Source organism: Palaemon carinicauda, chromosome 3 (genome assembly GCF_036898095.1).
Source record: "Palaemon carinicauda isolate YSFRI2023 chromosome 3, ASM3689809v2, whole genome shotgun sequence".
In the NCBI taxonomy this organism is placed as follows: Eukaryota; Metazoa; Arthropoda; class Malacostraca; order Decapoda; family Palaemonidae; genus Palaemon; species Palaemon carinicauda.
The window spans coordinates 130,143,076-130,157,240 of NC_090727.1; the positions used below are offsets into that span (position 1 = coordinate 130,143,076).

General features: G+C 43.5%; 1 protein-coding gene across 4 annotated transcripts in view; it reads right to left on the reverse strand.

Annotated features, from left to right (window-relative positions):
- Window positions 1-779: 779 nt before the first annotated feature.
- LOC137638522 (uncharacterized) overlaps window positions 780-14,165 on the reverse strand; it is a 361,032-nt gene continuing 347,646 nt past the window's right edge. For all 4 annotated transcript variants that reach the window (XM_068370640.1, XM_068370641.1, XM_068370642.1 and 1 more), the window contains 2 exons: window positions 3,741-3,851; window positions 780-984 (listed from right to left, as the gene is read on the reverse strand). The gene's annotated coding sequence lies outside the window, so the exon portion shown is untranslated. The remainder of the gene's footprint in view (window positions 985-3,740; window positions 3,852-14,165) is intronic.

The window sequence follows — 14,165 nt, forward strand, 5'->3', positions numbered from 1 at the left end:
GAGACTTTATACAAAAAAGTCAAAGACAAGTTGGTGACGACAGTCCAACCAGCTCGTGAAGAGGCGAGGTTGTAGTGTCTAATCCCTCTAGGTTCAGACTAAGAGATGAAGCTATATGAAAACTAACTTGAGAAGTAAGGTTACAGGGAAGCAACCGGGCAGTAACAATATCCTCATCAACCCTGCTATAATAAAGTTTGGTCTTCCTGGATTTCCCCTTTAACTATGGGTAAGTTTCCTTTTATGTTAGAAACTCCTCACTTGATCAGTAACCAGACACTTTTCCATGGGAGGAACAGAGGCCTTTGTACTCCACAAAATGGTTATTTGAATTAAAATACTGTCCCTGATACACAAAAGACCATGTGGATCATGGTTGCCAAGACACCTCCTTTAAACAATGTACGCAGTGTTTGCTAACAGATCCAGAGGAAGACATTTAAAGCTCTAGATTGATTAGGGAGTAGTTAGAGGAATGTGACACAGACTGAAAAGATTCTTTCAAGAGACACTGCCACCACAGATTAACTTCTTGCCATAACCTCCTAAACTGTCTCATTACTATAGTAAAGGCATAACCCTGTTGAAGGAAAGGAAATGGAATTTTTTTTCTTTTTAATCTTTAGGAGAATGTCAATTCCTAGCTTCTAGAGAGAAGCAATGTAAACATTAGGCTGGGTTCATAGAAATAACAGTTTAGTTACATACCTAAATTTCTACCATGTACATGTAAAATATATACAACTTTTTACAATTAAATCTCTTGAGCATTTACTTACCAAAGTCTAATATCAAAAGTCTGTATTTATAATAACTGATGAACCATGGTTTTCTAAGAATGCATTTAAGAGTCCAACCGAGAATAGAGCTGTAACTTCAATGGCTTCACAATCTTCTGCGAGATTGAACTGTTGTTCAGTAGCTCCACACACACTGGCACTGTTGTCTATATTGTCATGAGATCTTCATCATTCAGGGTCAAACCTGGCGAACAAATTTGACATTTTACTAAAGATAAATATCTACTATTTATCATTACCAAACCAATATGATAGTCAAGTTTCAAGACTTACTGAGGGCTTTGTCCAAAAATATTTATTTTTGAAAAGTAAAAATCAGAAAAAGATTAAGTTAGAGTGGAAATCATCAAACAGAACAGATGAAAGTAAATACTTCGAGGCTAAAGATACATCGCAAAAATCCTTTACTAGTGTTGTAATAGCTTGCCATGCAAAGTACACAAAGGTATATATCATTTAAAATAAAACTGTGGGAATAGCTTACTAGGATCATGAAGTAGAAATAACTTTAAGGCCCTTTGTAATATGAACAGTTTTCATGGAAAAAAATGATTTTGATGTTATAAATTAAAACATTGTTTAATGAATACCAAAATTATAATCACAGGTACTAGGGGAACATGACCTGTATATTACACCCCTATAACAATTTAAAAGGACTACCACTGACAAGAAGTAATCTCCACAACTCATTTACATTAGCTATCTGCCCATCCTAATCTGCAGGCTACTAAACGGGATCTAATATCCAAAACTATTGATGATAGCTATCTTATCAATGGGATCAACTGCTAGGGAAAAAATATTTAATAGGCTGGAGCAAAAACTACAAATTTTAAAATAATGTATTTTTCTTAGCTATCAAAAACCTGAGTCATTTAAATGGGGTTACTCCTAGAATGTCAATTTTCTAAGACCAGACAAAAAGAAAAAAAAAACAGACCAGTTGTAACTAATAGGATACCTGGCAACTCCTCTGCTGGGCAGCATTACATGCTCCTGTGATGCAAGGTTCACTTTATCCTGGTCAATGACTTGTGGGGTAGTTGAGACAGGACCTTTTCTTAAATAACTCCAATTTGTATAGCCTAGCTAGGAAAAATACAAATTTGTAAAACTTGCAGTTTATTCCTAAGCAGATACAAACTTCTGAGTCACTCAAATGGGAGTGTTCCTTAGGTGGGAGCAAGTCTCCTTCAAGAGGGATTCACTCATTATAGGACAATCACAATAGTAAAACCAGACTTCATGCCAAAGTCAAACCCAAGCGGGTGACTTCAGTCAAACCAGCTCTTGAAGAGGCGAGGTCGTGGTCTCTATTCCCTCTAGGTTCAGAAAGAGATGAAGTTACTGTATATGAAAACCAACTTAATTTGGTTAATGGGGGGCGAGATAACAGAATTCAGTCCTGGCGTAACTATGTTCATCATCCCTGCTATGATCAACAAGTTTAGTCTTCCTGGATTTCCCCCTGAACTAATGGGAAGTTTCCTTTTACGTTTGGAACTTTAACCTTGATCAGCAACCCCAGACATTTCCATGAGCTAGGGTACCAAACATGGGCCTGCAAAGCTTTTTAGGTTTCTTAAACAAAAAACTCAAATTATTAAATTCTCAGCCTTCATCTTCAAAATTCCTCTCTCATTTGAATTTCAAATTTACACGCTGAAAGATTATCTCTTTATCTGTTCCTGAAAATTTGCAAATGGAATTACTTGAGCTACAAGATAACAATCTTCATATTAGATTCAAAGAGATCTCTACTGGAGTTTTTTAAGTTTTTGCCAAGAAAAGAGTATCTGCAGATACCAAAACAAGCAAGAATTTATATCTCTATTTACAGAAAACCTTATTTATGTGAAGTTATTTTCTAAAATGAAACAAATCAAAAACTAAATTAAGACTTATAAACATTTGTAGGTAGCTTAAGGGTAGCAACATCTGGAATCCCACCTTATATTGAATGTTTGGTAAAGAATGTTAATGTACAAAAATCTCATTGATATAGATGTTCAATAACCAAATGTACTTTAACCCTTTTACCCCCGGGCTCTTTGGAAATTTCCAACCCTTAACCCCCAAGGGGTTATTTTTTTCCCAGCACATTTTCCAGTATATTTTTTATAAATTGCTTTAACAGCCTTAATTTTTGTCATAGAGAGGTCAGGTTGGTCTCATTCTCTTTGAAAATGCCTGAATTTTCTCAAAAAAATTATAAAAAATATGAAAAAAAAAAAAAATTGTATAGCATTTTTTTGCAAGGACGTACCGGTACGTCCATGGGGGTAAAGGGATGAGTTTTGTGAAACGTACCAATACGTCCTTTGGGGGTAAAAGGGTTAAAAAAAAAAATCAAAGAATTTTCATGTTTTTCTACATGTCAAATGATAAAGTAATGTCACTTAAACATTTATTAAGAAAGAAATAATGAAATAAAAAAAATCGGGACTGCGAAAAAAATAGAAAGCGTATATAGAAAAGTAACATTTCTTGCATATGTGTATTATCATGTGGCCCTCGCCCACTTGAAAAGTGGGGTGCCGTCCCCAGGTGACGGCCCATTGCCCATACCTTTACTCGACTTCTCATTGCTTTACTCAACGCATGAGACTTGGAAGGAAAGGAAATGAAAATGTTTTCTTTTAAATTTTAGGGTACAGTAAATGTTTAGAAGCTTCGACAGAAAAGTAATGTGAACATTATGTTAAGTTCATAGAAGTAATTTGGTACAGCTATTTATATGAATTTTCTAACAGGTACATGTAAAATCTCACATAATAATTCTTTTTCTAAACGTCTATATATAACTTTTTTTACTTGCATTTCCCAAGTATTTACTTACCCAAGTCTATAATCAGAGGCCTTTCTTTATCATAACTGATGAACCCTGGTTAACTGAAACTCGCTTAGAGTCCAACTGAGAATAAAGCTGTACTGTACCTTTAACCGTTTCACAAACTTCCGAGTCTGAACTGTTGGTCAGTAGCTCCACACACCCCGGCACTGTAGTCTGTACTGTCATAAGATCTCCTTTATCATTCAGGGTCGGACCTGGGAAAAAAATATTGGCACATTTTACTTATGATAAATATCTATTGTTTATCATTACCAAGAACCAGCTAAAATAGGCAAATGGGAAACAGTCAAGTTTCAAGACTTCAAAGGTTTTAACAATTTTTTTGTTTCTTAAAGTGAAAATCAGAAAATTAAATTAAAGAAACAGAGGAACTAAGAGGAAATCATCAAACAGAATGGATGAAAAGTAAATACTTGAGGATAAAAATATATTGCAAAAATCTTACTACAATATTGCAAAAGCTTGCCACACAAAGTACACTAGGATATATATAATTTAAAATAAAATTTCATGTGAATGGCTTACTGGGATCAAGAAGTAGAAATAACTTTAGGGCCCTTTGTAATAAACTTATGAACAAAAAATATTTCAATGTTATAAATTAAAACATTGTTTAATGAACTTCAAAATTCTAATCATAGGTACTATGGGAACATGGACAGTATATTACACCTTCATGACGATTTAAAAGGACTTTACCACTGACAAGAAGTAATCTCCACAACTAATTTACAAAAAAAATTTGACCACCCCAATCTGCAGTAACTTATCTAACAGGCAATCAAATACAATCCAATATCAAAACCTATCAATGAAAGTAAATTATCCATGGGATCAACTGCTGGGAAAATAATAGGTTGGAGCAAAAACTACAAATTTTTAAATAATATGTTATTTTCATTAGTAAAATAAATTTTTGAATATACTTACCCGATGATCATGTAGCTGTCAACTCCGTTGCCCGACAGAAATCTACGGTCGGGATACGCCAGCGATCGCTATACAGGTGGGGGTGTACTCACCAGCGCCATCTGTGGTCAGGTACTCCAGTACTTCTTGTCAACAAGACCTCAATTTTCTCCTCGGTCCACTGGTTCTCTATGGGGAGGAAGGGCGGGTCCTTTAAATCATGATCATCGGGTAAGTATATTCAAAAATTTATTTTACTAATGAAAATAACATTTTTCAATATTAATCTTACCCGATGATCATGTAGCTGATTCACACCCAGGGTGGTGGGTGGAGACCAGTATACATGTTAACAAAGAAGCTAAGTATCCCGTATTTCATTTTTATTAGTTATTCAAAATAACAATATAAAATAAATAAGTACCTAGTAAGGAAGTCGACTTGAACCATTACTCTGCCTTTAATAAGTACGTCTTCCTTACTGAGCGTAGCGGTCCTCTTAGGATGCTGAACGACTCTTAGGTGCTGAAGTATAAAGGGCTGCAACCCATACTAAAGGACCTCATCACAACCTCTAACCTAGGCGCTTCTCAAGAAAGAATTGACCACCCGCCAAATCAACCAGGATGCGGAAGGCTTCTTAGCCGACCGTACAACCCAAAAACAACAATAAAAGCAATCAAGAGAAAGGTTAAAAAGGTTATGGGATTATGGGAATGTAGTGGCTGAGCCCCCGCCTACTACTGCATTCGTTGCTACGAATGGTCCCAGGGTGTAGCAGTTCTCGTAAAGAGACTGGACATCTTTGAGATAGAATGATGCGAACACTGACTTGCTTCTCCAATAGGTTGCATCCATAACACTCTGCAGAGAACGGTTCTGTTTGAAGGCCACTGAAGTAGCCACACCTCTCACTTCATGTGTCCTTACCTTCAGTAAAGCAAGGTCTTCTTCCTTCATATGAGAATGAGCTTCTCTAATCAGAAGCCTGATGTAGTAAGAAACTGCGTTCTTAGACATTGGTAGCGAAGGCTTCTTAACAGCACACCATAAGGCTTCTGATTGTCCTCGTAAGGGTTTTGACCTTTTCAGATAGTACCTAAGAGCTCTGACTGGGCAAAGTACTCTCTCCAGCTCGTTACCCACCAAGTTGGATAGGCTAGGGATCTCGAACGATTTAGGCCAAGGACATGAAGGAAGCTCGTTTTTAGCCAAAAAACCGAGCTGCAAGGAACATGTAGCCGTTTCCGATGTGAAACCTATGTTCCTGCTGAAGGCGTGGATCTCACTTACTCTCTTAGCTGTTGCTAGGCATACGAGGAAAAGAGTTTTTAATGTGAGGTCCTTGAAAGAGGCTGATTGGAGCGGTTCAAATCTAGATGACATCAGGAACCTTAGGACCACGTCTAGATTCCAGCCTGGAGTGGACAACCGACGTTCCTTAGAGGTCTCAAAAGACCTAAGGATGTCCTGCAGATCTTTGTTGGAGGAAAGATCCAAGCCTCTGTGGCGGAAAACCGCTGCCAACATACTTCTGTAACCCTTGATCGTAGGAGCTGATAGGGATCTAACGTTCCTTAGATGTAACAGGAAGTCAGCAATCTGGGTTACAGTGGTACTGGTTGAGGAAACTGCATTGGCCTTGCACCAGCTTCGGAAGACTTCCCATTTAGATTGATAGACTCTGAGAGTGGATGTCCTCCTAGCTCTAGCAATCGCTCTGGCTGCCTCCTTCAAAAAGCCTCTAGCTCTTGAGAGTCTTTCGATAGTCTGAAGGCAGTCAGACGAAGAGCGTGGAGGCTTGGGTGTACCTTCTTTACGTGAGGTTGACGCAGAAGGTCCACTCTTAGAGGGAGAGTCCTGGGAACGTCGACCAGCCATTGCAGTACCTCTGTGAACCATTCTCTCGCGGGCCAGAGGGGAGCAACCAACGTCAGCCGTGTCCCTTTGTGAGAGGCGAATTTCTGAAGTACCCTGTTGACATCTTGAACGGCGGGAATGCATACAGGTCGAGATGGGACCAATCCAGCAGAAAGGCATCCACGTGAACTGCTGCCAGGTCTGGAATCGGAGAACAATACAATGGGAGCCTCTTGGTCATCGAGGTAGCGAACAGATCTATGGTTGGCTGACCCCACAGGGACCAAAGTCTGCTGCAAACATTCTTGTGAAGGGTCCACTCTGTGGGGATGACCTGACCCTTCCGGCTGAGGCGATCTGCCATGACATTCATATCGCCCTGAATGAACCTCGTTACCAGCGTGAGCCTTCGATCTTTTGACCAAATGAGGAGGTCCCTTGCGATCTCGAACAACTTCCTCGAATGAGTCCCCCCCTGCTTGGAGATGTAAGCCAAGGCTGTGGTGTTGTCGGAGTTCACCTCCACCACCTTGTTTAGCTGGAGGGACTTGAAGTTCATTAAGGCCAGATGAACCGCCAACAACTCCTTGCAATTGATGTGAAGTGTCCTTTGCTCCTGATTCCATGTTCCCGAGCATTCCTGTCCGTCCAATGTCGCACCCCAGCCCGAGTCTGATGCGTCCGAGAAGAGACGGTGGTCGGGGGTCTGAACAGCTAACGAAAGACCTTCCTTGAGAAGAATGCTGTTCTTCCACCACGTTAGAGTAGACCTCATCTCTTCGGAAACAGGAATTGAGACCGTCTCTAGCGTCATGTCCTTGATCCAGTGAGCAGCCAGATGATACTGAAGGGGGCGGAGGTGGAGTCTCCCTAACTCGATGAACAGGGCCAGCGATGAAAGTGTCCCTGTTAGACTCATCCACTGCCTTACTGAGCATCGGTTCCTTCTCAGCATGCTCAGGATGCACTCTAGGGCTTGGTTGATCCTTGGGGCTGACGGAAAAGCCCGAAAAGCTCGACTCTGAATCTCCATACCCAGGTAAACAATGGTCTGGGATGGGACGAGCTGGGACTTCTCTAAATTGACCAGGAGGCCCAGTTCCTTGGTCAGATCCATAGTCCATCTGAGATTCTCCAGACAGCGACGACTTGTGGGAGCTCTTAAAAGCCAGTCGTCTAAATAGAGGGAGGCTCTGATGTCTGCCAAGTGAAGGAATTTCGCAATATTCCTCATCAGTCGCGTAAACACAAGAGGTGCCGTGCTTAGGCCAAAGCACAGGGCTTGGAACTGGTACACAACCTTTCCATAGACGAATCTCAGGAAAGGTTGGGAGTCTGGATGGATGGAGACGTGAAAGTATGCGTCTTTCAGGTCTAACGAGACCATCCAGTCCTCCTGCCTGACCGCTGCTAGGACCGACTTCGTCGTCTCCATCGTGAACGTCTGCTTGGTGACATAAGCATTGAGCGCACTGACGTCCAGCACCGGTCTCCAACCTCCTGTCTTCTTGGCTACCAGGAAGAGACGGTTGTAAAAGCCCGGGGATTGATGGTCCCGGACTATGACCACTGCCTCCTTTTGTAGCAAGAGCGACACCTCTTGTTGCAACGCTAGCCTCTTGTCCTTCTCCTTGTAGTTGGGAGAGAGGTTGATGGGAGATGTAGCTAGAGGGGGATTGCGGCAGAACGGAATTCTGTATCCCTCCCTCAGCCACTTCACAGACTGAGTGTCTGCACCTCTGCTCTCCCAAGCTTGCCAGAAGGTCTTGAGTCTGGCTCCTACAGCTGTCTGGAGAGGAAGGCAGTCAAAACTTGCCTCTTGTGGACTTGGAACCCTTCTTGGACTTGCCACGGTGACTGTCTGCACGGGTACCTCCTCTGCTGGAGGTTCTGCCACGAAAGGGCGGGATGAACCTGGAAGCAGGTGTATCAACTGCTAGGGGGCGGTAAGGTTTAGTCACGGAAGGTAAGGTCTTAGCCTTACGTGCAGAAGAAGCCATGAGGTCATGCGTATCCTTCTGGAGAAGAGGCAGCCATCCCCTTAATTAACTCCTCCGGAAACAGACACTTGGAAAGAGGAGCAAACAGCAACTCTGACCTCTGGCAAGGGGTGATACCAGCAGATAAGAAGGAGCACAGATGTTCTCTTTTCTTGAGGACCCCTGATACATAAGAAGCCGCAAGCTCGCCAGACCCATCCCGTATTGCCTTGTCCATGCTGGACATGATCAGCATGGCTGAGTCCTTGTCAGAAGGGGCAGTCTTTCTGCTTAAGGCTCCCAGACACCAATCGAGGAAGTTGAATATCTCGAAGGCACGAAAGACTCCCTTTAACATGTGATCAAGATCTGAAGAGGACCAGCAGATCTTCGAACGTCTCATAGCCAACCTGCGGGGAGAGTCAACCAGACTTGAGAAGTCGGCCTGGGCAGAGGCAGGAACCCCCAAGCCAGGTTCCTCTCCCGTGGCATACCAGACGCCCGACTTAGAAGCCAGCTTGGGAGGAGGAAACACAAAAGAGGTCCTTCCCAGTTGCTTCTTGGACTGCAACCAATCCCCCATAACCCTCAAAGCTCTCCTTGATGATCTGGCGAGAACAAGCTTGGTGAAGGCAGGCGCAGTAGACTGCATGCCCAGAGCAAACTCGGAGGGAGGAGAACGAGGGGTTGCAGACACAAAGTGTTCAGGGTACAACTCTCTGAACAAAGCAAGGACTTTGCGGAAGTCTAAGGAGGGTGGCGAAGACTTGTGTCCTTCAACATCAGAATGAGGATCATCTAGATGAGCAGCTTCATCCTCAGAAACCTCCTCACCCGACAGTCGAGTTGTAAGAGGCAAAGGCAGAGCAGCAAGCTGAACGGCTGAATCCTGCAGAACGGGTGCATGCGTACCTGCGGATCCATCATCATGCCTCTGCTGGACAGACTGTGAGCTGGCAACAACAAAAGCAGAGGGCCGGTGTGAGGGAGGGTCTGCGGTGGGCTGAGGAGCATGCGGTGTGGTATGCAGAGCATGCTGTAAGGCATGCGGCTCATGCTGCATGGCATGCGGCTCATGCTGCATGGGATGCGGCTCATGCTGCATGGTATGCGGCTCATGCTGCATGGCATGCGGCTCATGCTGCATGGGATGAGGCTCATGCTGCATGGTATGAGGCTCATGCTGCATGGAATGCGGCTCATGCTGCATGGAATGCGGAGCATGCTGTAAGGTCTGCAGAGCATGCTGCATGGGCTGAGGAGAATGCCGCATAGTGCTGGAACCCGGCAACTCCCGATGCGGCAGCTCACGCATGTAAGCAGAAGGTGCAGCACGAACATGCGTCTGGCAGTGAGGACTGCGCAACGGAGGAGGAGCTCTCACAGGAGGAGGGGTGTTAACCTTCTCTGCCTGATACTCCTGCATAAAAGCCGCAAGCTGAGACTGCATAGTCTGCAGCATGGACCACTTAGGGTCTACTGTGGTTGGAGCAGAGGCCTGTTGAGGGACCACTCTACCTCTCTTGGGAGGTGTGCAGTCATCAGATGACTGCGGCGAGTCCGAACTGACCCAGTGGCTACACCTGGGCCGTTGGACTAGCTCGGAAGGGACCTTACGTTTGAGCGGTCGTGAGACCTTTGTCCACCGTTTCCTCCAGGAAACCTCTTCCACAGACGATGAATGTAAGGGCTCATTCGTCTGGGAGTGGAAGGGACGATCCTTAGCAGATACGTCCGCAACCACTGAGGATACATCTGTGCGCCGATCAAGGCCTGCCGAACCCTTTGGTCCTTCGACATTGCTTCTCCCCTGGGCTTGGGAGCTTGCAAGAGGTCCCGGACTGGGAGGACGACTGGCACGCACAGATGTATCCTCATGCGCAACACTGACACTGACACTATGCACAGCACTAGCACTAACACTTCCCACTGCACTCTTCGCTTTCAGCTCTCTGACATCTGCCAAGAGCTGATTGCGGTCACTAACCAAAGACTCCACCTTATCACCGAGAGCCTGAATGGCACGCAACATATCAGCCATTGCAGGCTGAGCACTCGTAGCAGGTTCGGGGGTCACCACCACAGGGGAAGGAAAAGGTTGAGGGGCATGGGGAGAGGAAATATCCAAAGAGCGAGAAGAACTCCTCCTATCTCTCTCCTTCTCTAACCTACGAGTATATCTGAGGAATTCATTAAAATCGAATTCCGAAAGCCCAGCACATTCCCCACATCGATCTTCCAATTGACAGGATTTTCCCCTACAATTGGAACATACGGTGTGAGGATCAACAGAGGCCTTCGGAAGACGCCTATTACAAGTCCTAACACTACATCGCCTGTATTTAGGAACTTGGGAATGGTCAGACATCTTGAATTTTAGAAGTAGTCAAAGGGGGAATTCCAAAGTAAAGCAAAGATCGTTAACCAATGAATCAAATTAATACCAAAAGCTTGCTAAGCTAAGGCTAAAGCTTCCTGTACAGCGAAGGCTAAATTTCAGAGCAAATACTTCACCAAATCGTGAACAAAAGACTCCAAAATCAACAGCGTATCCATGTAGGTCTTGCCGGTGGCACGACAGAGGAAAAATTGAGGTCTTGTTGACAAGAAGTACTTGAGTACCTGACCACAGATGGCGCTGGTGAGTACACCCCCACCTGTATAGCGATCGCTGGCGTATCCCGACCGTAGATTTCTGTCGGGCAACGGAGTTGACAGCTACATGATCATCGGGTAAGATTAATATTGAAAATTGTATTTTTCCTAGCTAAACAAACCTATGTTATTTAAATTGGGTTATTCCTGATGTATATTTTCTACAACCAGACAAAAAGAAAAAAAAACGGCTCCAGTTATAACCATAATAGGTTAACCTGGCAACTCCACTGCTGGGCAGCATTACATTCTGCTGTGATGCAAGCTCCACTATCCTGGACAATGACTTGTGACGTGGTTGAGACAGGACCTTTGCATAAATGATCGGGTTTGTACTGCCTAGATAGGAAAAATAAAATTTGTAGTTTATTCCTATACAGATACAAACTGAGTCATTTATCCCTTTTACCCCCAAAGGACGTACTGGTACGTTTCACAAAAGCCATCCCTTTACCCCCATGGACGTACTGGTACGTCCTTGCAAAAAAATGCTATAAAAATTGTTTTTTTCATATTTTTGATATTTTTTGAGAAAATTCAGGCATTTTCCAAGAGAATGAGACCAACCTGACCTCTTTATGACAAAAATTAAGGCTGTTAGAGCAATTTAAAAAAAAAAATATACTGCAAAATGTGCTGGGGAAAAAAAAAAAAAAACCCTGGGGGTTAAAGGTTGGAAATTTCCAAATAGCCTGGGGGTAAAAGGGTTAACAGGGATTCTTCCTTAGGCGGGAGGAAGTCTCCGTTAAGAGGGATTTACTCGTAAGATAATCACAATAGTAAAAACCAGGAAGTAAAGTCTGTGACAATAGTCCAACCAGCTCAAGACGAAGCGAGGTTGTGATGTCAATGCCCTCTAGGTTCATACCAAGATAGAGATGAAGCTACAGTATATGAAAATTAGGCATCAAAATATCAACATAGAAGATATACACATTCATAATGCAGAACCTTTTATTCTCACCTACATTAGCGTGATATTCATCAAATGCTCCAGGACCCATCTTTCAAGTACGTTCAGACTTTATCCACATTGCATACCCTTAAGCAGAGTACTTGAGGCCACGATAAAGGGTTAGGTGTTCCTTAAGAGCATAAGCTAAATTATTTGTTGAGCCGCGATAACAGGACCTAATGAAAAAAGTGTCAAAGGTTCTGTGAATACTATCGTTCAAGTAGTGACCTGTGAAGGTATTCTGCATTAAGAACTTGGGCTACTGAGTGGTTCTTGCAGAACACTAGGATTGCAGCAAGACCACATACATTATGTGCTCTAGGTGGAAGGGGCTTGTGATCCTGCCCGAAGATTTATACACTCATAATAGCTTCACACAACCAAAATGAAATGGTAATTAAGATTTATTTTTTTTTTTTTTTTTTGAGTAGCTTGGTCAAAAATAATTTTGTAATTTTAGGTTAAAAGGGGCTGTTCACTATACATTTTCTGACTGCTCTTAGAAGACAATGTAACAGATTATCCGAATAATCAAGTTGCCGCTTTTGGATACTATACCTTAAAGAGCCAAATCTATCAGTAATAGCCGGATTTTGTCAAGTAAAAATAGTTCTATCCACCCTTTAGAATGCGACACAAAGTATGCCAGACCATGTAATTCGTTAACTCTCTTAGCCGATGCTAAGGGAAGGGCAAAGTCTTCAGGGGTGAGATCTTTGTCCAGAGCTTTATGCATGGGCTCATAGGGAGCCATCTTCAAGGACCCAAGAACTTTCGACAAATTCCAAGGAGGAGGCTTGAGTTTGTGAGGCGGGCAAGTTGTTCAAAACTTCTACCGAGAGCGTCAAGTTCCCATGACGAGAATTGATCAAGCCATCATAGTTTGAAAACCTGGCTCAAGGCCAAGCGGCAGCCCTTCACCGCAGTGACAAACCGATTTCTCACTTCTCAGGCACACTTAAAAGTCAGCAATTCCCTGCAACACCAACCATAGAATGTTGCCCACTTGGCTTGGTACACTGCTGTGGATGACTAACGGAGGTACTGTATCTGGAAATTTGTTACGAATTTGGTCTGGAAAAGCCTTTATCACAGATGTAGGATAATTCCCAACTGTGAAGAGATCAGCAGTGAACTGCCTCATGAAACATTCATACTTGCAGTGGGTGCAGCAGGTTTGGCCATTCTCTTAGTTCTCTCGGATTTTCTGTGAGAAGGTCCAGCAGGTCTGGAATGCCTTTGGACATTTTGGCGCTACTAACATTACTCTGACCTCTTGGAATGCTCAAATTCTGTTCAGGACCAGACAAATTGGACAACAACAAAGGCGTTAAAGTCTAGTCCATTCCATGGGTGTTGGAAGCCACCTTCCACTGCTGCTGCTGAACTGGAGAGCAATACATTGGGAGTTTGGGGTTCAGGTGAATGACGAACACATCTAGTGACAAGGTACCCCATAAAGTTTAGACTTCACAACTAGAGGAAGCAAAGACCATTCAAAACCACCTGTTGACCCTGGTCGACTCTGATGGTCCGCAATGACTTTCCCTCTTCCCAGGAATGAACCTCAGCCAGAACAACACTGTGTTGTTCTGTGCTCAACGATGAATTTCTACCACTAGTTGGCATAGCAGGAGAGAGACTGCATCTCATGAGCACCACAGAGTGACCTTAGTCTCACTAAAAAAGTGGCTTAACGCTAGATACGCCAATTTCCAGGTAGTTTGTGAAAGGCCTTCTTCTGAAACCACAGACCTGAATAGAAGAAATTCTGCAAGAGACCTGACGTGTGTTCCTGCCAATAGGTTCTCCTGTCTCAACCTCCATTGGAGATCTCTCACTACTTTCTGGGACACAGACAGCAGGGTTGCAGGAGGGCAAGATGCTCAAAACCAACAGCTCTACAGAGCCCACTGCACCGAGCGAAGATGCATCCTCTAACAAAGCTTGGTGACCCACAAGCATCTGCAAAGAACGAGCAGGGAGCAGTTCCCCTTCCAAAAATGTTTCTGCCACTTTCCTGAATATTAGTATCCTGTTGGTAAATTAATATGCTTTGGCCTGGGCAGTCAATTTCCATACCTAGATATAGGTCACGAGTGTGCCTGATGCCCATGGCATGAATCCAGGCTGAGAGGAGGGTAAAGATC